General features: G+C 34.7%; 1 pseudogene across 1 annotated transcript; it reads left to right on the plus strand.

Moving 5' to 3' along the window:
- The first annotated feature begins 5,474 nt into the window (after positions 1 to 5,474).
- LOC18436976 (protein FLOWERING LOCUS D-like) lies at positions 5,475 to 9,282 on the plus strand (annotated as a pseudogene). The gene is made up of 2 exons (XR_016046472.1): positions 5,475 to 7,262; positions 8,324 to 9,282. The product of XR_016046472.1 is annotated as a protein FLOWERING LOCUS D-like (transcript).
- The last annotated feature ends 15,148 nt before the right edge of the window (positions 9,283 to 24,430 follow it).

Genomic DNA, 24,430 nt, shown 5'->3' on the forward strand with positions numbered 1-24,430 from the left:
GTATTTTGAATTTAATTTGCAAAGAATCGGGTCCAACTTCCACTTATTTTTAAGGCAACTGATCTTAATAATATGTTACAATATAGATTGTTTTTTGGGCTTGAAATTTATTTTTTTTACAATCATACTCAATTTGAAGCTTTTCGCATAGCAGAAAGTTTCAAGGTGAGACTTTATTTATTTTAATGCTCATGCGACCTTATCAAAAAAATTTTCATCATGAAAAAGTTAAAAAGATATCCATGTAATTTTCTCTATTTTCTACATTTCATCAGAATTATAAAGTTCCAACCCTTTCCGAAGCTCTCTCTCACAAGATTTCACTACATATACTTGGGCATCTAGGGGTAATGGGTGGGGTCCGGTTGAACCCAAACCCAAATGTATTTGGGTCTAGGTTTTAGACCCAGACCCATCTAAAAGTTGGATCCATACCTGTACCCATCGGGTCTTGGGTCTATCCCGTCAGGTATTGGGTCTAGTTGGGTCCATTGCCATCATCACTATGAGTTTTTTTTTTTCGCCTTTTACTTTTTTTTCTATCATATACCAATATTATTGGCAACAGGATCACAATCACCTCCCATTAGATTTCAAGCCATCACATTTGTCATTTAATAGCTAAAGATGGCTGCAAACTCTTATTGTAAATGCTCCTTAATACACCCAAACGAGTAGGGCTTGAAGAATTTTATCCAGTGTTCGTAAAATCAAACTGGAACTGTTAGCCGGACATGGGGCTGGGAGCGGTTTGAACCGGAACTAGACTAACCAGGGCGGTTAACCGGACTAACTGGTCAAGTAGATTTTTAAAGAAAAATGGGCCAAAAACCCCTAAAAAAATTAAAAAAAATAAAAAAACTTAGATTAACTGTATAATATCTTATTACATACATTTATCTTACAAAACAATGTGAAAAAACTTTTTAAAAATTAATATTTGAATACTATGGTCACATAAATCTTTTTGTTTCCTATATTAGGATATTCTTTGAAGATATATCTGTCATGTAACATGTTATTCCAAGAATGAACATATTCATCCCAAACCTTACATGAAAAACTTTGTAGTTTCTTTTGTACAAAAATCGCTCATATTAGGAATGAAAGTTTATGCACTTTTTTGCAAATGACAAAAGTAGCTTGATGCTATTAAATCAAATAAAAACACCAACTAATTAAGACAAGAAACAGAAAGGACCTCTTCCATATAGTTAGATAAAGCATAATTCATACAATACTTTTTCAATGAAGTTAAATAAGGCATACTTAACAAAAAGTACATCAACAAAAAGAAAAATCAATGCACAACACACGGATATGTTCTATTGTTCTTATATGCTCTTATATGCATCTACCATATCCATATCAGTGTGTTGTGCATTCATTTTATCAAAAAATAAGAACAGTAGAACAAATTATTTGATCAAAAAACAATTTATTAAGCAAAATAGAAAAACACTTCCCATATTTATCAGAAAACATAATTGTATTACAATAATTTTATCAAAAAATAATTTTATGAAGGAAAATGGAAAATCACTTCCCATATTCATCATAAAACATAATTTTATTAAAAAACCATAATTTTACCAAAAAATTAATTTTGTTAAGCAAAATAGAAAAACACTTCCCATATTCATCGAAAAACATAATTTTTTATTAAGAAACATAAATTTTTAGAAAGATAATTTTATTAAGTAATATAGAAAAAACTTCCCATATTGATAAAAAAACATAATTTTATTAAGCGAAATGAATTTTTTTTAGAAAAATCAATTTCTCAAAATATGAGGGATGATTTGAAATTAAGATCACCTTTGTAAAACTCTCTTTCTCTCTTTGTCTATCTCTCTCTCTCTCTCTCTCTCTTTGTATGTCTCTATGGAATTGGGCCAAATCGGGATCGACCAGTGACCGATCTCTAGTTAGTCGGTCGATTTAAAAAAAAAGGCTGATCTTTTAAAGGCTCTTTCTATTTCATTCCAAAAACCTTGATAGAAAATGAAACGAAGAAAAAAAAAAAGGAAAAAAAAGAAGAGAAGAACCAAACACATACAAGACGATGGTATAGTGTTTCATTGAACATAAGGCAACCAAAACTTTTGCACGCACTTAAAAAATAAATTGTCCCATTTCCATCATTACAAATATAACTATATCATGCACTTAAAAAAACATAATTAAAAAAATCTTGCAAAAGATTGAGTGATATTATCATGCACTTATCAAAAAGAAGAATCAATTTCATCAAAAAAATAATTTTATAAAAAAGAATAATTTTACTAAGCAAAATGGAAAAACACTTCCCATATCATCACCAAATATAATTTCATTAAAAAATCATAATTCTATTAAAAATAATTTTATTAAGCAAAATTGAAAAAGACTTCCCATATTCATCAAAAAAACATAATTTTATTAAACAGCATATTTTTTTTAGAAAAATTGATTATTCAAAAACCCTTAAAATCAAGCAACATTTCGAGCAAGAAACGACCTCAATATTTGGATAATCGAACAAATAATATACATGCAATGTAAAGGCTTCGATCATCTTTTCAACACACCAAATCTCATAAAAAAATATTCTCTATTTTTAATTTAATTGAAAAATGGCAGAAATTTGAGATCTATGAAATTTTCATGATATGGTGCAACAAGAAAAATCATATTAAGACGTTTAATCAATCATAAATAGACATACCTATTTTATTTGAGAGATTATGATTTGATTATCAAAATCCACAACTCAATTTGTTAAAAAACGACCAATAAATTGATAAAAAATCTGTATTTTTGGATCAAACACAGGTTCTTTGAGTAGCAACATTTCGTGCCAAAATCAACCTATAATATTTGGTTTTTTGAACAAATTGAAACATGAACATGATAAATACTTTATCAAACCCATCAAATTTATTCAAGAACCATTAGGTATTGAAGAAATTATTGAAAGAATGATGGAAATTTTAAAAAAACGTAAAAAATCCCCCATTTCGATCCAAGAAACTCTTTTTTTTTTCGATGTTTCAATCCAAATTCATTGTTTTATAGATTCTAGTGATTTTTGGCAATAAATTATGAAAAAAGACAAAAAAAAAGGCACGAAAACGAATAAAAAAGTGTAAATTTGGATTCAAGAATACCTGCTACAAATAAAGGCCCCAATTTCATAATAGCGGCCGTAATGGGTACATTACTATTATTTCATAAAAATGTCTATTATATCGTCTAACCGGTCCGATTAGCATAAAACCAGCTGATTTTACTAAAAAATGGCCGGTTCGACCTCTAATTAACCGGTTTTGGGCCGAAATGTTTTTGAGGGTGTACCCTAAGTTACTGGTACCCCTATCAGCCCTAATTGGAGTCGGAACGATGGCGGTTCCGATCTAACCGGCCGGTTCCAATTCAAACCGGCCGTTTTTGCGAACAATGATTTTATCTCCAATAGTTTACGGGGTACGAGTTGAGTCCAATCGGACCCAGACCCAGACCAAGACCTAGACCCAGACCCGAATAGTCTTCGGATCCAAGTTTTGGACCCAGACCTGATCCACAAGTTCAAATATTGGACTTATACCGGGGCCTATGTCGGGTACACCCGTCGGGTCCCGGGTCGAGTCCGGGTCCATTTCCACCCCTATAAGCATCCGAACCATAGTTAGCAAGTCGGGGACTATCAATAAATCGGCTCATCATAAAATCGGAAACAAATCGTTTTTATTTTAAAAAGTAGGATGAAAAAATCGAAAAAAAAATACGGACCAGCAAAAATACTTCATATAAAGATATCACTAATATATCGGATTAGGCTCAAAAAATCGGAGTAAAAAAATAGGATAAATTTATAATATTAGAAAGTTTGAAATTCTAAAAAATAAAAATTATGTCAAAGCCATCAATAACTAATTCATCCACAAAAACTTTACCAGATTAATGTCATTAAGTCAATTAATTTAGAGCCTCGTGACGCTCATCAATCATCCAATATTAAATACAAAATTAGCTAGTATATACCAAAAGAAATGTACCTTATAAATATACCCATTAAATACTTTAAGAAACATCACACTTATTACATACCAAAAACAAATATACTATATAAATTTATTCATTAAATGCTTTAACTATGGTATGGTGATAAATGTACTATATAAATTTATTCATTATATGTTGTAACTATGGTATGGTGACAAATATACTATATAAATTTATTCATTAAATACTTAAACATCACACCCGCTTAGCAGGGACAAGAAAAATACACAGATTTTTGTTTTCTCATTGCAATGATTTAACTATAGTATGGTAACTCTGGTCACTCCAGGTTAAAGTTTTATAACTTTATTTAATTGAAAAGAGGCTGGTCGAAATTTGAAGAGGCTCGTAGAAATTTGGTTTCACATCTCCGTGTTTACAGTTTAGAGAGAGAAGGAAGAAGGAAAAGAAAAAAATAGGGCTGGGCTCATAGCCATTAGGGTTTAAAGAGAGAGAAGAAAGAAGAAGAAAGAGGTCATCGGCTTCACAAACCCTAATGGAAGAGGCCCTAATTGATTTTTAGAGAGAGAAAGAGAAGATGTGATGCCGATTTGGGATAGTTTGAAGACTTTGTCTCTGATTTGGGATGTTTGAGAGATATCCCTAATTATATTGCTTTGTGAAGAGGCCCTAACTTATTTTCAGTGAGAGAAAATGAAAAGGGTTTTGCTTTTTCTTGGAGAAACAACAAGTAAAACTGAAGCAACTATTGCTTGCTCCTGTAAGTTTACATTTTACACTATATTGTTTGTCTTTGTTATCACGTAATCAAAAACAAAATATTGATTACTTGGTTCTGTAGTCACACTCTTTGCTTCTCATTCATCAGTAAAAACTATGTTTTGAGTTATAATTTGTGCCATAAACAGTATTTTCATAAAAACAATTATCACAAATAATCGCAGAAATCTACATGTATATGATGTTCTTTACACAATGATTTTCTTAACAAAATGGTTTGCTATAAACAATATTTCATCTACACAATAATTTTCTATAATAGCAATTGACATCTGCATCTATTTGTTTAAGTTTTTTTAAAAAAGAGAAAACAAAATTCATACCTTCAATATGCACTTGTGGTTTTTAAGAACATAATGGGGATAAAAATTTCTATTTTAGGTTTTTTTTGAAATAATATTATTTTTTCAAAAGCATGAAAGTAGCCATGGCTGCAATACACAAAATACGAAAAAACAAATCTTTCAAAATATATATATATATATAGGTAAAAAAGGATACGAGTTTTTGGCCTAATTTAAATCGTATTATTAAAAAACCGCGTTTTAAACGTTTTTATGAAAACTATGCGATGTTTTTTCGACACTTCCAAAAAGTCGCCAATTAAAAGTGTTTCCATAAAAACGCTGATTCTTTTGAAAAAATCACCGATTAAACGGTGATTTGCTAACAATATCCAAACCCCCTTCGCTTTTCGAAATTTTATCTGTCTTTTACTTTCCACATCTTTCTCTTCTTCACCGAGCATTCAACTATGGAGGAGAACACCGCTGTCTCAGATTACAGGGACCATGGCCGCTCCTTCCCAGCGCGAAGCCCAGGACGGACCATTGCTACCACAACCCCGCCTCTCTCCTCTCTCTCCCCTCGCCCCCGGCAAGCGAAAGAAAAACAACAACAGGCGAAAACCAGCAGCTCCTCCCCCGGCTCCACCCACCTCCAACCAACCAATTCCAATGAAACAGGTATTTTCCAATTCCTCCTCTAATGTAAACCCATCTCCAAGCAATTTCAGTAATAGAAACCCAAATGAACCCACAACTAGGTGGACAACCCAAACACTCCCCATTGATATGAGCGAAGAGTTCATATGCATCAATAAAGAGGCCACTACAGAGGCCCTTGTTGTTCTCTCTGCTGGTTTTCCTGCTGATTCTCTCACCGAAAAGGAGATGGAAGCAGGCGTTGTCTCTGTAATTGGAGGTTTAGAACAAGTCAGTTACATCATCATTCCGAACCACATTCTCAGTAGATTGAGAGAGAATGTCTCTGCCTGGCTAAGCAACGGTGCTTTTCTCCAAGCCATTCCACCCCATTATCATAACTTGCTGGATTCTGCATACAATTTCATGCTTTCTCATGGTTACATAAATTTTGGGGTGGCACCTGCAATCAAGGAGAGGTTACCAGTGGAACCCACACGATCAAATGTTGTTATAATCGGTGCCGGACTTGCAGGCTTGGCAGCTGCTCGCCAGTTGATGGCTTCCGGGTTCAAAGTGGTTGTTTTAGAAGGTAGAAAGAGAGCTGGAGGAAGGGTTTATACAAAGAAAATGGAAGGGGGAAACAAGGTTGCCTCAGCTGACCTAGGAGGAAGTGTTCTCACTGGAACCTTAGGAAACCCACTTGGGATTTTGGCCAAACAGCTCTCTTACCCACTTCACAAGGTCTGGGATAAGTGCCCCCTCTATAAAACTGATGGCCAACCTGTTGATCCAGTCATGGATATCAAGATCGAGAATGCTTTTAATCGATTGTTAGATAAGGAAAGTCGGTTAAGGCAATTGATGGGGGAAGTTGCAGTTGATGTTTCTCTTGGTGCTGCATTGGAGACTTTCAGGGAGGTTTATGGGGATGCAGTGAACATGGAGGAAATGAGCCTTTCTAATTGGCATCTAGCAAATTTGGAGTATGCAAATACCGGTCTTCTCTCTAAGCTATCGCTCGCTTTTTGGGACCAAGATGATCCTTATGACATCGGAGGTGATCACTGTTTTGTACCTGGGGGGAATGGGAGGTTGGTTCAGGCTTTGGTTGAGAGCGTGCCTGTGTTTTACGAGAAAATGGTGCACACAATTCGATAAGGGTCAGATGGGGTACAGGTTCATGCTGGGAACCAGGTTTTTGAGGGAGACTGGCCCTTTGTACAGTACCACTAGGGGTTTTGAAGAGCAATTCGATAAGGTTTATACCTGAGCTTCCTCAAAGGAAGCTTGATGGGATAAAGAGATTGGGTTTCCGTTTACTGAACAAGGTAGCGATGCTCTTTTCCCATGTTTTTTGGGAATTAGATCTTGACACTTTTGGGCATCTATCTGATGATCCAATGAAGAGAGGGGCGTTCTTCTTGTTTTATAGCTATGCTACTGTGGCTGGGGGGCCTCTCCTTATTGCATTGGTTGCGGGTGATGCTGCGCACAGGTTCGAAAGCATGCCTCCTACAGATGCTGTTACTCGAGTTCTTCAAATACTCAGGGGTACAATGTACTTGATTTCAATTATTTCTCTTTTTTCATTGCTGAAATTTGCTAATAAATGCTTGTGCATGTTTCCTTTCCTTTAGTTTAATTTCTTTTCCTGGGTGTATGTTTCTTCTTGGTTTTGGGGGAGGGGAGTTAATTTGGGATTTGGTAGCTGGCTAAGTCAAATGAGTTTAAAATACTACAATATTTGAGTAAATAAGATGTTCTAACCAAATTATGAATTTTAAAAAGAACACGAACTTTGGGTAATCATTTCTATTTTGAGCGAAACTTGGATCTGCTTGTTATGTCAAATTTAGCTTTTTCCTCAACTTAATTCCTTGGAACCGGTATCTATGTACCAAATGGGCTCAATAATTTTAAAATGATTACCGAATTTGGGTTACCTAGTCTATTCAAACAAAAGACAAACTTAAAGAAGACACATGTTATTGGTAAATTGTGTGCATCATTTGGAGTCCGAATTTTGCTCTTATCTCAAATCGGATTGCCAACATGCCAGGCTCAGGCTGAGCTAGACCTGGCCAGTCTGAAGTTTTTTGGCTGGTCCCCTAAAATGAACCATAACTTGTGGCCCTTGACTGGTGCCCAAATCATATCATTGACAAGCCCGACGTGTCCTAGACCAAAAATTGGATCAAACTGGGCTGAGCTCAAGGTGTGGTTCAATGATATAAATTTGACATGAAACATATAATATATATTATAGAAATTGCATAAACTTCTGGGCTCAGGCCAGCCAAAGTGGCCCAGTCCCGGTCCATATTTTATTTGGCCTCACATACTTGCCTGATTCTGTACCTGGGCCCTCGAAGTGTCTGGAACCCTACTTGAAGCCATGTCCGCTGGCTAGCACGTCCAAATTGCAGCCCTATTTTCAACTGATTTGGAACCAGGTATCTTTTGGCCATGGCTAGTCAAATAATTTATATAAATAGATAAGATTTTTGGTAAAAAAGCTTTTATATATTCTTTAGTTTTTGGATTGGTAAAACTTGAGTATGTTTTGAAACCAACATTTAGCCTCTTTCTCAACTGGATCCTTTTGGTATTAGGTATATATGGCCCCAAAGGAATCAATGTTCCAGAACCTATTCAAACAGTTTGCACGAGATGGGGTCGTGACCCTCTCAGTCTAGGGTCTTATTCACATGTTGCAGTGGGAGCATCAGGGGATGATTATGACATATTGGCAGAAAATGTTGGCGATGGAAGGCTTTTCTTTGCAGGCGAGGAAACTACTCGGCATTACCCAGCTACCATGCATGGTGCATTCTTGAGTGATTTGAGGGAGGCTGCTAATATATCTCACTATGCAAATGCTCGATCCTTGAAGGCCAAAGTGGAAAGAGGTCCCTCTAAGAATTTGCAGTCACGTGCTGCTCTTCTTGCTGATTTGTTCAGGCAACCTGATCTTGAATTTGGAAGCTTTGCTGTTCTCTTTGGTCCTCAGACTGATCCAAAACCAATGGCAATATTGAGAGTTACGATTGGTGGCACCAAAAGAAAGGGAACCGAAGGGCCAAATTCAGATCAACAACATTCTAATAAGCTTCTATTTCAGCAACTTCAGTCGCATTTTACCAACAGCAGCAGCTTCATGTGTACACTTTGTTGTCAAGGCAGCAAGCACTTGATCTGAGAGAAGTGAGAGGAGGGGAATGAGATGAGGTTGAATTATCTTTGTGAGAAGTTGGGTGTGAAGCTAGTCGGGAGACGCGGATTGGGTTCTAATGTTGATTCACTTATTGCTGCTATAAAGGCTGAGAAAGGAAATCAATAGCCAGCTTCAGCTTCTTTGGATTTCAAATTTGATAATTGAAGTCGTTCATCTGGCATCAAATGTCAGGTTAGAAGAATGCACCCAAATAATTTTCTCATTTTCACAACATTTTGTAAAGTTATCAAATTGTTGAATCGGTTAGACATGTTATGTCACACCCCAAGAATTTACAATACTGATATTCCTGAGGTGTGACAGTCAAAACATATATACATTTCTTGATAGGACAAATTTATGGTGGCGAATTCTTACAAGGTAACAAAAGAAAGTTAACACAACAAAAATATCTTCCAAGGTTGATCTTGACTAGCACTCAAAATGAATCCGCATGTATCCTAAAAAAAAGTGTTTACCATAGTTTGATGAGTTTGGCTACTTAGTAAGTGATCATCATAATCCTAAACATAATCATGGTTGAAAGATATCAATATTTTAAAACAGGAGATCTATTAACAGAAATGCATCAACAGTTTCACTTTCAATAAATGCATAATTAAGTATAATTCGAATAATTGAAATGCATATAACACTTTAACGGCAGTGCATAATTCAAAGGATTTCACAAAATACCTTACTGGCGTCCCTAGTAGGTCACCTATATACCCCATCAGCGTCCTGATGGGTCCACTTAATCCCTATCGGTGTCCCAGATAGGTCCACTTAATCCCTGCAGGTCTAATTATACCTCATCGGCGTATCGGATGAGTCCATTTCATCTCTATCAGCGTCCCAGATAGGTCCACTTATACCTCACCGGCGAACCGGATGAGTCCACTTGCATACTTAAAGTATTTCTAAATCTCTTTAAACATTCGAAAACAGCAATATCATGTACTCAACATATCACTGAAATCACTAATATGAATTTCACTGAAACCATTGATAACAGTCGCTTTTAATAACATTTAAAAAATAACCAATCAAATATTTTGGGCTCAAATTTAGAAAGGTAGCAGTTCGTAAAGACATTCTAGCATAATTTCCAATGTATAGAAAAACTCTTATAGAAATTCAAGAATACGGAATTATTACAATTTATAGGATGTCAATTCACAAATAAACATTTTACAGACAATGCTATAATCAATTGCAAAAATATCAGTTTTCAGATAATAAGGCAGTCATTTGCACATGAATTTTACAATGTCTAAATATTAAAAAACAGTAGAAAGAAATCTCACAATTTTAGTAAAAGCAGAATTATCACATTTATTTCTAATAATTTTACAGTATCTAAAATTTTCTAACAATAGACAAGAAAAAGAAATATATTTATTTCTAAGAATTTACGGTATTTAAAATTTATAACATAGATACAATATCACAATTTTATTAAAAAGATTATTTTTCAAAATAAAGAGGTTGCTTGAGCATAAAATTTATCGCGCCTAAAATTCATGATAATAAGCATAAGTAATTATTTCATTTTATTTTTAAAAAGAACGGATTATTTTTCAAGATAATGAAGTCACTTACCTAAAATATTTGAGAGGGAGCTTCCGATAAAAATTGGGCTAGAGAGAGAAAGAGCTCACTGTATTTCGATTAGAGAGAGATCTAAAAATTTTTTAGGGTGGGAGTCCTCACTTCTTCTATTTAAATTCTTACGACACCTTATAATATTCTTTTAATAAGTTACACTTCACACACAAGGTGTAATAGTTATATTACTTTGTATACAGTTAAAGCCCACGTCCACTGAAGGACGTGGCAAAGGGACGTGGCAAAGGTGAGGAAAAGCTTAAAGCAAAAGCTTTTGAAAATAGTGATGGTCCCTAAGGATCATCATATTCATATGGACCATTACTTATTACAATTTTCTTTTCTCTCTATTTTTTTGTTTTTTTTTTGAAATTTTAGGATTATTACATTCTTCCCCCTTTAAAGAAATTTAGTCTTCTAAATTTGTGTACCTGATTACTGAAAAAGATAGGGATATTTTTCTTTAATATCGTCTTCTCGTTCCTAAGTCGATTTTTCTCTTGAATGGTACTGCCATAATATAAGGGCCAAAGGAATCTCCTTGTTGTGCAACACTTGCACCCTTCTACCAGTATCAAAATTGGTTGCTCAATGAAGGATAGGTCCTTCCTGATCGATAAAGGTTCATATTTTAAGTTATGGAATGGGTCAGGCTGATATTTTTGTAGTGATGATACATGGAAGACATTATGGACGTTTGCCAATTCGGGTGGTAAGGCAAGTCTATAAGTGACATCTCTGATTCTTTCCAGGATTTCAAATGGTCCGATGTAACGTGAGCTTAGCTTTCTTTTCTTGCCGAATGTCATAATGCTTTTTATTGGTGAGATTTTCAGGAAAACTCGATCACCTTCCTCAAATTTAAGATCTCTCTTTTGGTTATCGGCATAACTCTTTTGCCGACTCTAAGCTGTCCTGAGCCTTTCTCAAATTAATGCTATATTATCTGTGGTTACCTGGACAATTTTTTGCCCCAAAAGCTTTCTTTCACCAACCTTGTCCCAACAGATGGGTGACCTGCATTTCCTTCCATACAGGGCTTCATATGGTGCCATCTAAATACTGGCTTGGAAGCTATTATTATAAGCAAACTCAATCAGGGGTAAATGGTCATCCCAGCTTCTTGTAAAGTCAATGACACAGGCCCTTAGCATATCTTCCAAAGTTTGGATGGTCCTCTCCGATTGTCCATCAGTTTGGGGATGAAAGGCAGTGCTAAAGGTGAGTCTCGTCCCCATGGCTGACTGTAGCAGAGCCCAAAATTTAGAAGTAAATCGAGTATCCCTGTCCGATTCAATACTGACCGAACTCCATGCAACCGCACTATTTCCTTAATGCACAATTAGGTCAGTCAATCCAAAGTGTATATCGTGCAAATCGGCAGAAAATGGGCAGCTTTGGTCAGCCGGTCCACAGTGACCCAAATGCTATCATGTCCTAAATTTGTTTTAGGCAAGGCAGAGATAAAATACATAGAGATGTGTTCCCACTTCCATTCTGGCACGGGTAAAGGCTGCAACAACCCAGCGGGCCTTTGATGCTCAGCTTTTACTTGCTCGCATGTTAGGCACTTAGACACAAATAGCACTACCTCTTTTTTCATATTATTCCTCCAAAAGGTTTTCTTCAGGTCCTGATACATTTTAATACTTCCAGGATGTATCGTATAACGAGAGTGATGTGCTTCTTCTAATATAGTTTTCTTCATACTCTCATCATTCGGGACACAAATCCGACCTTTGAATCTTAGCAAATCTTCACTACATATAGAGAATTCGTCTCTCTTTCATTGCTTCACCTCTTCAATAATTGTTATAAGCTGAGGGTCTTTCTTTTGTGCTGATCGAATCTGTTGGATTAATTGGGTTCTGCTTTAATGTTGGCAATCATACTTACCACACCATTAATGGACGGAGCCAGATGCCAATCTACTATTTCCTCTAACAATCTCATTTCTTGAATCATTAGATGAACTAAGACTCCCGTAGATTTTCTACTTAGAGCGTCGGCCACAACGTTAGTTTTTCCTGAATGATAATGCATTGTACAATCATAATCTTTTAAGAAATCCATCCATCTTATTTGCCGCATGTTTAAATCCTTATGAGAGAAGAGGTATTTCAAGCTCTAATGATCTGTGTATATTTCGAATTGCTCACTATATAGATAATGCCTCCACATTTTCAAAGCGGATACTATTGTAGCCAGTTCCAAGTCATGAATTGGATATTTTTTCTCATATTCTTTCAACTGTCTGGATGCATATACCACTACTTTCCCATAGTGCATTAATACACAACCCAAGCCTTTATGTGAAGCATCGCTATAAATCACAAATCCCCCACTCCCCTCAGGAATAGTTAAAATAAGTGCTGAAGTTAATCGAACTTTTAGTTCTTGAAAACTCTCCCCACATTCACTTGTCCACTCAAATTTGATATTTTTCTGTGTCAATCGAGTCAATGGGGTTGCGATTCGAGAAAATCCTTTTACAAACTTTTTGTAATATCCTGCCAATCTCAAAAAGCTTCGAACTTCAGTCACATTTCTTGGTTGTTTCCAACTAACAACGACTTCAACCTTTGAAGGATCAACTGATAGACCTTTGATATGACATGTCTTAAAAATGTCACTTGTTCAAGCCAAAATTCACATTTATTAAGTTTGGTATACAATTTCTTCTCTCATAATATTTGCAATACCATTCTTACATGCTGCTCATGTTCCTTTTGATTCTTGGAATAAACTAAGATATCATCAATGAATACCACAATAAATTTATCCAAAAAAGGCTGAAAGACCCGATTCATCAAATCCATAAATGCAGCCGGTGCATTGGTTAATCCAAAATGCATGACTAAAAATTCGTAATGGCCATACCTTATTCTGAAAGCTGTATTGGGAACATCTTCACTTTTAATCTTAAGCTGATGGTATCCAGATCTAAGATCAATTTTTGAAAACACTTGTGATCCTTGTAATTGATCAAATAAATCTTCAATTCTAGGTAATGGATACTTATTTTTCACTGTCACTTGGTTCAACTCTCTATAATCGATACACAATCTCATAGTCCCATCTTTCTTTTTAACAAACAATACCGGAGCACCCCAAGGTGACACACTGAGCCTGATAAAACCTTTATCTAATAATTCTTCCAATTGTTGTTTCAGTTCCTTAAGTTCTGCAGGTGCCATTCTATAAGGTGCCTTAGAAATTGGGGCTACCCCTAGTAATAATTCAATAGAGAATTCAATTTCCCTGTTAGGCAGTAATCTTGGCAATTCGTCCAAAAAAATGTCGGGAAATTCTCGGATAACTGGAGTGGTATCCAAATTTATCTCTTCTTTCCTATCTTCTTTGATATAGGCAAGAAAGCCTTGACACCCTTTTCGATGGAGGCGATTAGCTCGAATACAAGAGATTAAATATAATGGGGAGTCTTCTTTGATACCATTGAAGTAAAATACTGGTTGATTCGGAATACTAAAGGTAACCATTTTCTTGTAACAATCAATACTTGGACGGTATGCAGAAAGCCAATCCATGCCTAAGATTACATCAAAATCGTGAATTTTAAAGAGTATTAAATCAACCAACAGTTCATTTTCTTCTATCTTTATTACATGATTTGTACACTATATTGGTGTCAATTGAATTTCCAATCGATGTGGCTACCTCTAGAATGTATTCTAATTGTTCTGGTTCTACCTTTAAGTGGCATGCAAAATGTGGTGACACAAATGAATGAGTAGATCCAGGATCAATCAAAACATGCGCTACTTTTTGGAAGATAATAAGAGTACCTTGGATCACTGATTTTGAGGTCTGAGCATCTTGCTCGGTGATCGCAAATACTCATCTGAGGTTTTTGAGCTATCTCTCCCTGCTTTTGAAGTTGTTGCATTTGTAAGCTAGGACATTGTCTAATCTGGTGCCTCAATTTTCTACATTTAAAACAGGCTCCGGTATTCCAATAACAAGAGCTGGTTCCATAGTTTTTTCCACATTTCTTATATGGTTCTATTGGGCTTTGAAGTGGTAAGGGCCTTGGCTTCTTGTTTGTCATTTCAAACTGTTGTCGATTAGATGGTGTGGGTCTAACATGACTTTTCTGATTTTTCGTCTTTTGGTAATCTTCGAAATCTTTTTCAACAATCTTCGAAATCTGAGATGTGACAGTCAAAACATACATACATTTCTTGATAGAACAAATTTATAGTGGCGAATTCTTACAAGGTAACAAAAGTTAGCGCAACAACAATATCTTCTAAGGTTGATCTTGACTAGCACTCAAAATGAATCCTCATTTATCCTGGAAATTTTTTTTACCATAGTTTGATGAGTTTGGCTACTTAGTCAGTGCTCATCATAATCTTAAAAATAATCATAGTTGAAAGATATCAATATTTTCAAAAAGGAGATCTATTAACGGAACTGCATCAACAGTTTCACTTTCAATAAATTCATAATTAAGTATAATCCGAATAATTGAAATGCATATAACACTTAAACGACAGGGCATAATTCAAAGGATTTCACAAAATACCCTACTGGCGTCCCAAGTAGGTCACCTATATACCCCATCAGCGTCTTGATGAGTCCACTTAATCCATATCGGTGTCCCAGATAGGTCCACTTAATCCCTACAGGTCCACTTATACCTCATCGGCGTACCGGATGAGTCCACTTAATCCCTACCGACGTCCTAGATAGGTCCACTTATACCTCACCGGCGAACCAGATGAGTCCATTTGTATACTTAAAGTATTTCTAAATCTCTTTAAACATCCGAAAGCAGCAATATCATGTACTCAACATATCACTGAAATCACTAATATGAATTTCACTGAAACCATTAATAACAGTCGCTTTTAATAACATTTAAAAAATAACCAATCAAATATTTTGGGCTCAAATTTAGAAAGGTAGCAGTTTGTAAAGACATTTTAGCATAATTGCCAATGTATTGAAAAACTCTTATAGAAATTCAAGAATATGGAATTATCACAATTTTTAGGATGTCAATTCACAAATTAACATTTCACAGTCAATGCTATAATCAATTGCAAAAATATCAGTTTTCAGATAATAAGGTAGTCATTTGCACATGAATTTTACAATGTCTAAATATTAAAAAACAGTAGAAAGAAATCTCACATATTTAGTAAAAGCAGAACTATCACATTTATTTCTAATAGTTTTACAGTATCTAAATTTTTTTAACAATAGACAAGAAAAATAAATAAATTTATTTCTAAGAATTTACAGCATTTAAATTTATAACATACATAAAATATCACAATTTTATTAAACAGATTATTTTTCAAAATAAAGAGGTTGCTTACGCATAAAATTTATCACGCCTAAAATTCATATGATAATAAACCGAAGTAATTATTTCATTTCATTTTTGAAAAGAATGGATTATTTTTCAAGATAATGAAGTCACTTACCTAAAATATTTGAGAGGAAGCTTTTGATAAAAATTTGGCTGGAGAGAGAAAGAGCTCACTGCATTTCGACTAGAGAGAGATCTCAAAATTTTCTAGGGTGAGAGTCCTCACTTTTTCTAGTTAAATTCTTACGACACCTTATAATATTCTTTTATTAAGTTACACCTCACACATGAGGTGTAACAGTTATATTACTTCGTATACGGTTAAAGCCCACGTCCAACTGAAGGACGTGGCAAAGGTGAGGAAAAGCTTAAAGCAAAAGCTTTTGAAAATAATGATGGTCCCTAAGGACCATCATACTCATATGGACCATTACTTATTAAAAGTTTCTTTTCTCTTTTTCTTTTTTTTTGTTTTGAAATTTTAAGATTATTACATGTTCCTTCTAATTTGATTGGTAGTAAATGTATGATTTAAATGAGTTAGCTTCTAGATATACATCTTTTAATTCAATTCTCTTCTAAAATTCATAGGTAGATGTTAGGAAGCTTTTCTCATTCATCTGATCATATGCTTTATCTTGATTAATTTTGGCATCCTGTAGAAAGTTGTATGGATGGCCATTAAGAGATGTGTCATAATGGAAAAAATAATTTGTGCCTTTTTTCTTGTTTTATTCTTGTGAAACTCATAATTTTTAATAACCTAGAGGAGTATAACTTTTGCATTGAGGAAATACATTGTCTTTTTTGAGGTTGTAGTGGAATGTAAATTGCTTAAAGGAATGATATTACCCTTGCTTGTTTGGAGATAGAAATAACAAACAATTTGTTCGATATTTGAAATCAGTAACAACGAAGGGTATTTACATTATTTCGCATAGCCTCTATATCAAATAGCGTAACAGAATGATAGAAGCATCTCTATGTCAAATGATGTAAATACCCCTTATTGTTCTTCATTTCAAATACCAAACAAACTGTTTGTTAATTCTAACCCCGAACGAGTAAAGGTACTTGTGTCATTTCATTAAGGCCTTTTTGGGGGTAAAATTATCAAGTGCTCCTAATTTTTGGGCTTCCCAACCGCAAAGAGGTGCCTGAATACAATAGTAGATGGAAAGATCTTACAGGCATAAAAAGAAGAAGCAGCAAAGGAAGAAGTGAAACTTGAAAGAAGCATACATCTAAAACAGAAACTAGGCTGAGAGGCTCTAGAAGCGCTCTGCCATTTCGAATGTCTTAAGAAGCCTTATATAGATGCCAGACTTGAAATCCAGATTCCAAAATGATAAAAAAAAACACAATTGGCCAGGACAGATGGCCTTATGAACAGTAAAAATGTAATGTACTGTGACAGGTGGCAGGTATGAACAATGCTGTTGACAAAATAATGCTGAATAGTGCTGGCGACAAAATAGTGCTGAGCAGTGCTGCCGACAAAATAGTGCTAAATAGTGCTGTCGACAAAATAGTGCTGAACAGTGCTGCCGCTGCAGTGTTTCTGCTACAGTGACTCTGCTACAATGACTTTGCTACAGTGACTCTGCTACAGTGATTCTGCTCAATCTGCGTCATAATTGAGAGGATAACTGTCAGAATCATAGATTGGTGAAGAAGGAATGGACGGGCTATGAGAGGGTCCAATGTAAGTATCATCACTGGAACTGTTTGTGGGTGGTTCTGTAGGACGGGGATGATCAGTAAGCCATATGTGTAACTGAAGTAATAATGCCGCTCCTCTAGGTGTTTCATCAGTCCATACTGTGTTTCCTGTGTACACATCCAAGGGAAATCCATTATGGCTGGATTCTATTAATATAGCACATGAGAATTTTCAATTCTTTCCATAAATCTGTCTGAAATAGCCAAAAATTTAGGAGATTGGAATCATACCATCCAATGGTTTGGATGAGAGGATGTTGGGTGAAATAGGTATGTTCTGGATAAATTTGAGGATTAAGGTTTGATGGAAGCTATAATGATATAAGATCGGTGAGGATAACCAAAGGATTCTATCCATTGATTATAATGATAATGTTTTAAAAGGAATTTATAGAAGTTGAATGCTCTGGGGGGATTGTAATTGTTCCATTGTAAGAAATGACAATGTCTGAGATAGGAGAGTAATTTCCTTATATGGAAATTAAAGCAAATATGGTGGTTTTGGGTAAGATACCAGAGAAAACAAATGGCTTCTTTTGGCATATTATAATAATGTCTGGTTTGGAATAAGGATAAAAATGGATATGATGGATGGCATCGAATTTCTTGAAAACATTCGCTATGATTTCTGATTACTATTTCATGCATTTTTTGTTGCATATTCTCATTTCTGGAGTCCATTGTTTTTCTGAGAATGGTATCATATATTTCATCAGGAACATCTTGTGAATCATCATCAATTTTGATAATGGATCCCAAAAAAGGAACAACAGGAAGAAGAGGTTCTTCAGAAAATTTTCTTCTTGAAAACATGTCTGCCAAAATATTGTTTTTCCCAGAAATATGCTTATACTCAAAATTCTATTGAGAAAACCAATTAGACCATCTGAGTAGTTGAGGGTTCGGAAGAATTTTATTCTTGAATTTCAATATATTTGGAAATGCAGACAAATCCATTTCAACAAGGAAAGTATGTCCTATTAGATGAAATTGGAATTTTTCAATTCCTCTTTTAACTGCAAGGATTTCTTTAAATGTCGAATGGTAATGAAGTTAATAATCTTTAAACTTTCCACTTTTATAGCCGCAGATCATTTTGTTTTTTTCCTTTTCTTCAAGTATAATACACGCCCAAAATTCATCAGAAGCATCGGTTTGCAAAATTCTTTTTCCAGTTGAGGGAATTTTTAAAGAAGGTAAATTTTGAGATAATCTCTTGAGCTTTAGAACACACTCAGTCTGTTTTCTTGTCCAAGGCGGTACTCTTTTCTTCAGCAAAAGGTAAAGAGGACTGGTGAATAAAGAGAGTTTGGGAATAAAAGGGAACATATAATTTACAATTCATAAAAATTGCTGGATTTGTATTACAGAGGATGAAGTATCTGGGAATTCTAACAAGTGTTTAGCTATATGAGGCTGGAGTTTATACATTCCATTGTGAAAATGCATACCAAGGAAATTTATTTCTATAGTGGCAAAGACGCATTTTTTTTCAGAAAGCATAATGCCATATTTACAACAAAGGGAGTGGAATCTATCTAATAAGAGAACATGACTTTCTAGATCAGGAGAAAAGAGGAGTATGCCATCTATATAAATCAGTGCCTGTGTTGAGATTGGTTAAAAAATAGTGCTTAAAACTTTTGAAAATATGTGGGTGCATTTTTATAAACTAAAAGGTATAACTGTCCATTGAAAATAGTAATTTGGTAACAAATAGCTGTTTTAGGACGATCTTCTGAGTGAATTCCAATTTGCCAACAAATCAAATTTAGAAAATATGTGAGCATGAGATATTTGAAAAAATAGTGCAATTTGATTAGGCAAAGGAAATTTATCATCTGCAACGAAGGTATTCAATGGTTGGCAATTGATAACTAACCTGAGCTTTCCTTGGATTTGTTCAGCTCTCTTATTTACATAAAAGGCTTCACAAGCCCAAGGAGAACTAGTAGGCTCAATTAATTGCTCCTTTATCAAATCTTGTATTTCTAGCTTAGCATGTTCCAACAAATTAGGATTCAAACCTCTGTGAGAGGCTTTTGTGGGATTTATATCTTTATTTTTCTTAAAAGGCAGTTTAACATAAAAATTCTGATTTCTCCATAATGGATTTGTACATTTTTTGAGGAACTCAGAATGGGAATTGGCACAATAGTCTGATATAATTTTTTGTTTGACTGTATTTAAGGTGTAAGGAAGATCTATACAAGCTATCCAGGGCAAGGTTAGGTTCCTATAATGTAGTCCTTTAGAGGTCCATTGAAGTTTTACTTGATGTAAAACATCAAATCCAAGTAAAAGGTCTTTGTTTGGCAAATAGGATCCTAAGAGTTTATGTTGGATAACTAATTTAGAAAACAATTTAATCAAAATGGGTTTGCTAATTTGGGTTATGGAGAATTTCTCTCCATTAGCAGCTCAAAAATTTTGGTTGTATGTTTTCCAAAATTGTTTTGGTAGCAAATCAGGTTTCAAAATACTAGCTGATGCTCCTGTATCAAAAAAGGCGGGTATGGTCAAAGGTTTGGAATAGTATTCTTGGAGTATCTGAACAAGGGCTATTGGGGTAGGCTAAAAGGGTAAACTGTTTATGTCTGAAATTTTATCCTGTGGAGACAATATCTCTGGAGCACTGGTGTTGCTTATCTCATCGAGCTCAAAATCATCCGAATAAGAAATGGAAATCAATGTATTTGGGCTCTGTTCCTCATCAAGAGAAAACACAGATTCTAAATCATCATCAATTTCTTCTTCTAAAACCTGTGATAAAAGATGTATTATCTTTTTATTCTTTTTCTGGTTTGGGCAATCTTTTGCAAAATGTCCTTTCTGTCCACAGACATAGCATCTATCTCCTTTTTTGTGTTTTCGAAATCTTGAACGTCGAAGATATTTGAATCGTTTGAATCTCTTCTTCTTTTTCTTTTGGTCAAACTTCTTTTTTCCTTTCGAGGTAGGTGGACATGAACACTGTTTTTCAGCATCACATTTAATCTTGAGATATGGTTTATCACAAGATTTTCCCAGTAAATACTTATTCTTCTCCATTTGTTTCACAAATTCTACTTGGTTGCAAAGTCTTTTAAGAGCATGGAGAACAAATTGGTATAATTCACCAAAACTGGTGTTTTGAATAGTAAGTCCTTGATTTTCCATTGTTTTTGTTGTTTCTTTACCAAGAGTAGGAGGTATGGATTCAAGATAAAATTGTTTTAAATTTATATCATCAATCCCTCCTATTTTATAGTATCTTTTGTTCATCTCTGAAAAATATTTTTCAAGATCTTGTCACTTGAATGAACAACATTTAAGCTGAAAAAATTCTTCTCGTGCAGCAATTTGCTCATGTTTAATGGGGCCTGAGAACTCAGAGACCATGTAATTAAGGAATTCAACAATGGACTGATTATTTCTTAATTGTGTTTGCTGATATTCTCCAAGACTTATGTACCAATAAAAAAGGATTCCTCTTAGCCTTACAATGACTTTAGAAATGGTACTGGCCAAGGTATTTGCAGGATTAAGCATTTCTGAATGCATCCATCCTTGAATTTATCTGAATCTGTCATTCCATCGTGAAGGTGGAATGTCATCAATAGTAAATCCTTTAGATGAATCTCCATAGGTTGGGGTAGGTTGAGAGTTCTTGGTGGTCTGGAGATCTAAATTTTTCTTCCATTACAGGGTCAGCTTCTTGAGGTGGTTCAGGGGGGTTCATCATTAACAAAGAATCTGAATTCAGACGAGAAGAAGAAGAGGATTTATCATCAAAGGTTTCAGAGGTATCAGTCATAACATCTGAGGATTGTGTTTTAGTTTGAACATTTACTTCAGGCTGCTTGGTTAAGTTTTTGAGGAATGAACTCAGGTTGTTCAAGGGCTTAGAGGAAGTTAATATCTGAGTTGGGACTGAAGATGTTACAACATCTGACTCAGTATCAGAAGACTGAAATATTTAGGTATTTGAGGACTAGAATGAGGGTGAACTGTTAGAGGTGGTGACGTAACAGAAGGTTTAGGTATTGGGGTTTGTGAAGAACTAGGTACTGAAATATTTGGTTTTTTTTGTAATTGGGGAAAGAACATTTCTTCAGGAAAACGTCTTTCATCTTCGAAAGAACTTAAAGCTCTAAAACCAAAATTTCTTAGAGGAATTAAACCTGTAGGTGGGTAAAGGGTTCTAGTAGGTGGGAATGGATCAGGACTTCTTAAAGTAGGATAGCTTTGAGTGTAAGGATTTGCAAATAAGGGTTGAAATTGGGAATGATATTGTGGTTGAGGGTATTGAGATTTCATCCAAAGATCTTTTTCAAGGCTCTGTAATTGTTTTTCTAAAAATGCTTTTTCCTTTCCTTTCTGATTCAGTAAATAGGATTGCTCATGAATATCTTTTACTGTATATAAGATCTCCATCAACTCTTCATGCAACAGTTGAATCTTTTTTTTTAATTGAGCAATTATGCCAGTTACACTCTGTAGCTGTGAAGACATAACATTATGTTTTTCTTCAATTCGAAGTAATGCTAAATTCTGTGATTTAGCATTTTCAGCTTGCCAGTTTAGGCTTACTTCAGCAGGAGAGATAGATTTTTGAGCTCCTGTCACATCTCTTGTACTGGGATTTTTTATCTTCCATACATGTTTTTCATTGTCTTGAATCTTTTTATAGTCATGTAATGGAGGAAAATTTGAGGCATAATTTGAACTTTGAGGGTCAAAAGCCAAGCATTCTGAAATGTGATTTTTTCTTTCAGAATCATCATTCTGATCATCCCATCCTGTAGGGATAATTTCTGACACAATGGCTTTAGGTTTCGGACTACCATAAGTCACATAATAATCCCATTTTCTTGAACTCTCACCAAGTAATCCAACAGTTGGATCACCTTCAATGTATCTCTGATGAAGCTTTTGTTGAGATGAAATTTTCTTTTTATATTTCTTTTTTAGAATTTCATCAAAATCATCTTGAAGACAAGTGGAACAATTGCAAGTATCAAACCAATTATGACCATAAGAAGTCTTCTGTTCATAAATAGGTTTCCCTGTTTTATCAAATGCAACCACTGGAACTTTTTCAAGAAGTCCTTGAAATTGGGTAGGGAAAATTTCTCTGGTTTGATTTTCAATAGGTCGTGGAGTTTGAAAACTTATTTGTACCGTTCCATCAGGCATTCTTGTCATTCTAGAATCTGATTGCATCATTGGCTGACTTTGATTTTGAAAATTTTCATAGTTTGTCACCCATGTGGATGGAATCAATTCAAGCAACCTTTCTCGAGATATTTGTCTAGGAATGTAATGATAGACAGGTTGGGAATTATTGTCAACTTTAATGAACAGGGCAGTATTTTCACATTCACGGGGCAAAGGGGTAACTATATCAAAAGCATGATTCTGTAATCTATACACCATTTGATAACGGAGTGTAGCTACAGTGGCTGTTTCAATTGGTCTGGTTCTAGTAATCTGTAATTGAACTTTAAAAGCAGAGCTCAAATGGGGGTCTTTAATTGGGATGTTAAAGTTTGGGAAGAAGGTAACAAAAATGGTGCCAGCATTTAAAGTTGTTTGTACAGTTCCTATGCAAGCATGCTGGTATTCTAAAAATCTGGAATCTAACAAAGCAATTCGGGAAACTGCTTCCATACCTTTTCTTCCATGAAAGGTTAAGGCTAATTTAATGGCTCCAAAATGAATATGTGTATACCCATCTTTAAGCCATTGGGAAAAAAGGTTTCTAGGTAAGGTGAAGGTTATGTATTGCTCAGCTTGGGTAGCAGGGATTTGATGTTGATCTTGAACATATTCTTTGATAGCTTCAGGATTCTTTTTTCCACAAAGTTTTTTGATTCGTTTGGTCCAATTTAAGCTAGATTTATCATAAACATGATAAGGATTAATTAATTGAGAACTAGTTTCAGAAAACTTTTCAGGAGTATAGGTTATTTCAAAAAGGTGTTCTTGTTTAGAAAACATGGGACCTAAATCTGGGCTAGAAGAAGAAGCACCATCTAAAGAGATATCCGAGACACTTTCTTCCGTCATTTTGAAATAATCTACATAGATGACTGTAAATTTTGAAATAAAGGTTAAGGCCAACTTTCCTTACCAAGTTAACAATGTAGGAACTCCTTACATGGCCTTCTTACTTCAACAGAGCTCCTGTTATGTTAACTTTTCGAAAAGTATTGACAGTGGAATAATATCAACACACTAAAATTAACCTTTAATTCATACTATGTTTTCTGATGCGAGAGATCCTAGATCAACTAGGCAGACGCAGAGCATACTAATATCAGTATGAACTATAGATTAACCCAATCATCAGAGTAAATTTAAGAATTAATCTCAGTAACAAGGCTCTGATACCAATATAGATGTGCAAGAATATAAGAACAAGATATAAACAAATAGACAAAAAACAGTAAACAATTAATGTTTTTTTAGGGATGTATCTTATTGAAATTGATATTTAAGATCAAACCCTCAAATGTAATTTATGATCTTTTGATCCCTTTAGTAATTTTATAAGGAGTTTCAACCCCTTAATTGATATTTTCCCCAAAAAGTATTATAAAACAAGAATATTATTTTGTCCCTGAAAACTTTGATTAGAGGGACAATTTTGTGACTTTGATGAAAAGAATTAGATGAAACAGTGCTCATGTGAAATATATATTACACATGTTTGATTTGTGCACATTACATATGAAAATTTATCCCATTGCAAAATAGTTTACCATAAAATAGACCAATCCGTATGAGAAAATCTCCATACTTTATGAAGTGGGTAGGAGCTTTCAGTTGGAACTTTTTCTCTCCCAAACT

Source organism: Amborella trichopoda, chromosome 12 (assembly GCF_054954075.1).
Source record: "Amborella trichopoda isolate Santa Cruz 75 chromosome 12, AtrichopodaSantaCruz75HAP2 v2.0, whole genome shotgun sequence".
In the NCBI taxonomy this organism is placed as follows: domain Eukaryota; kingdom Viridiplantae; phylum Streptophyta; class Magnoliopsida; order Amborellales; family Amborellaceae; genus Amborella; species Amborella trichopoda.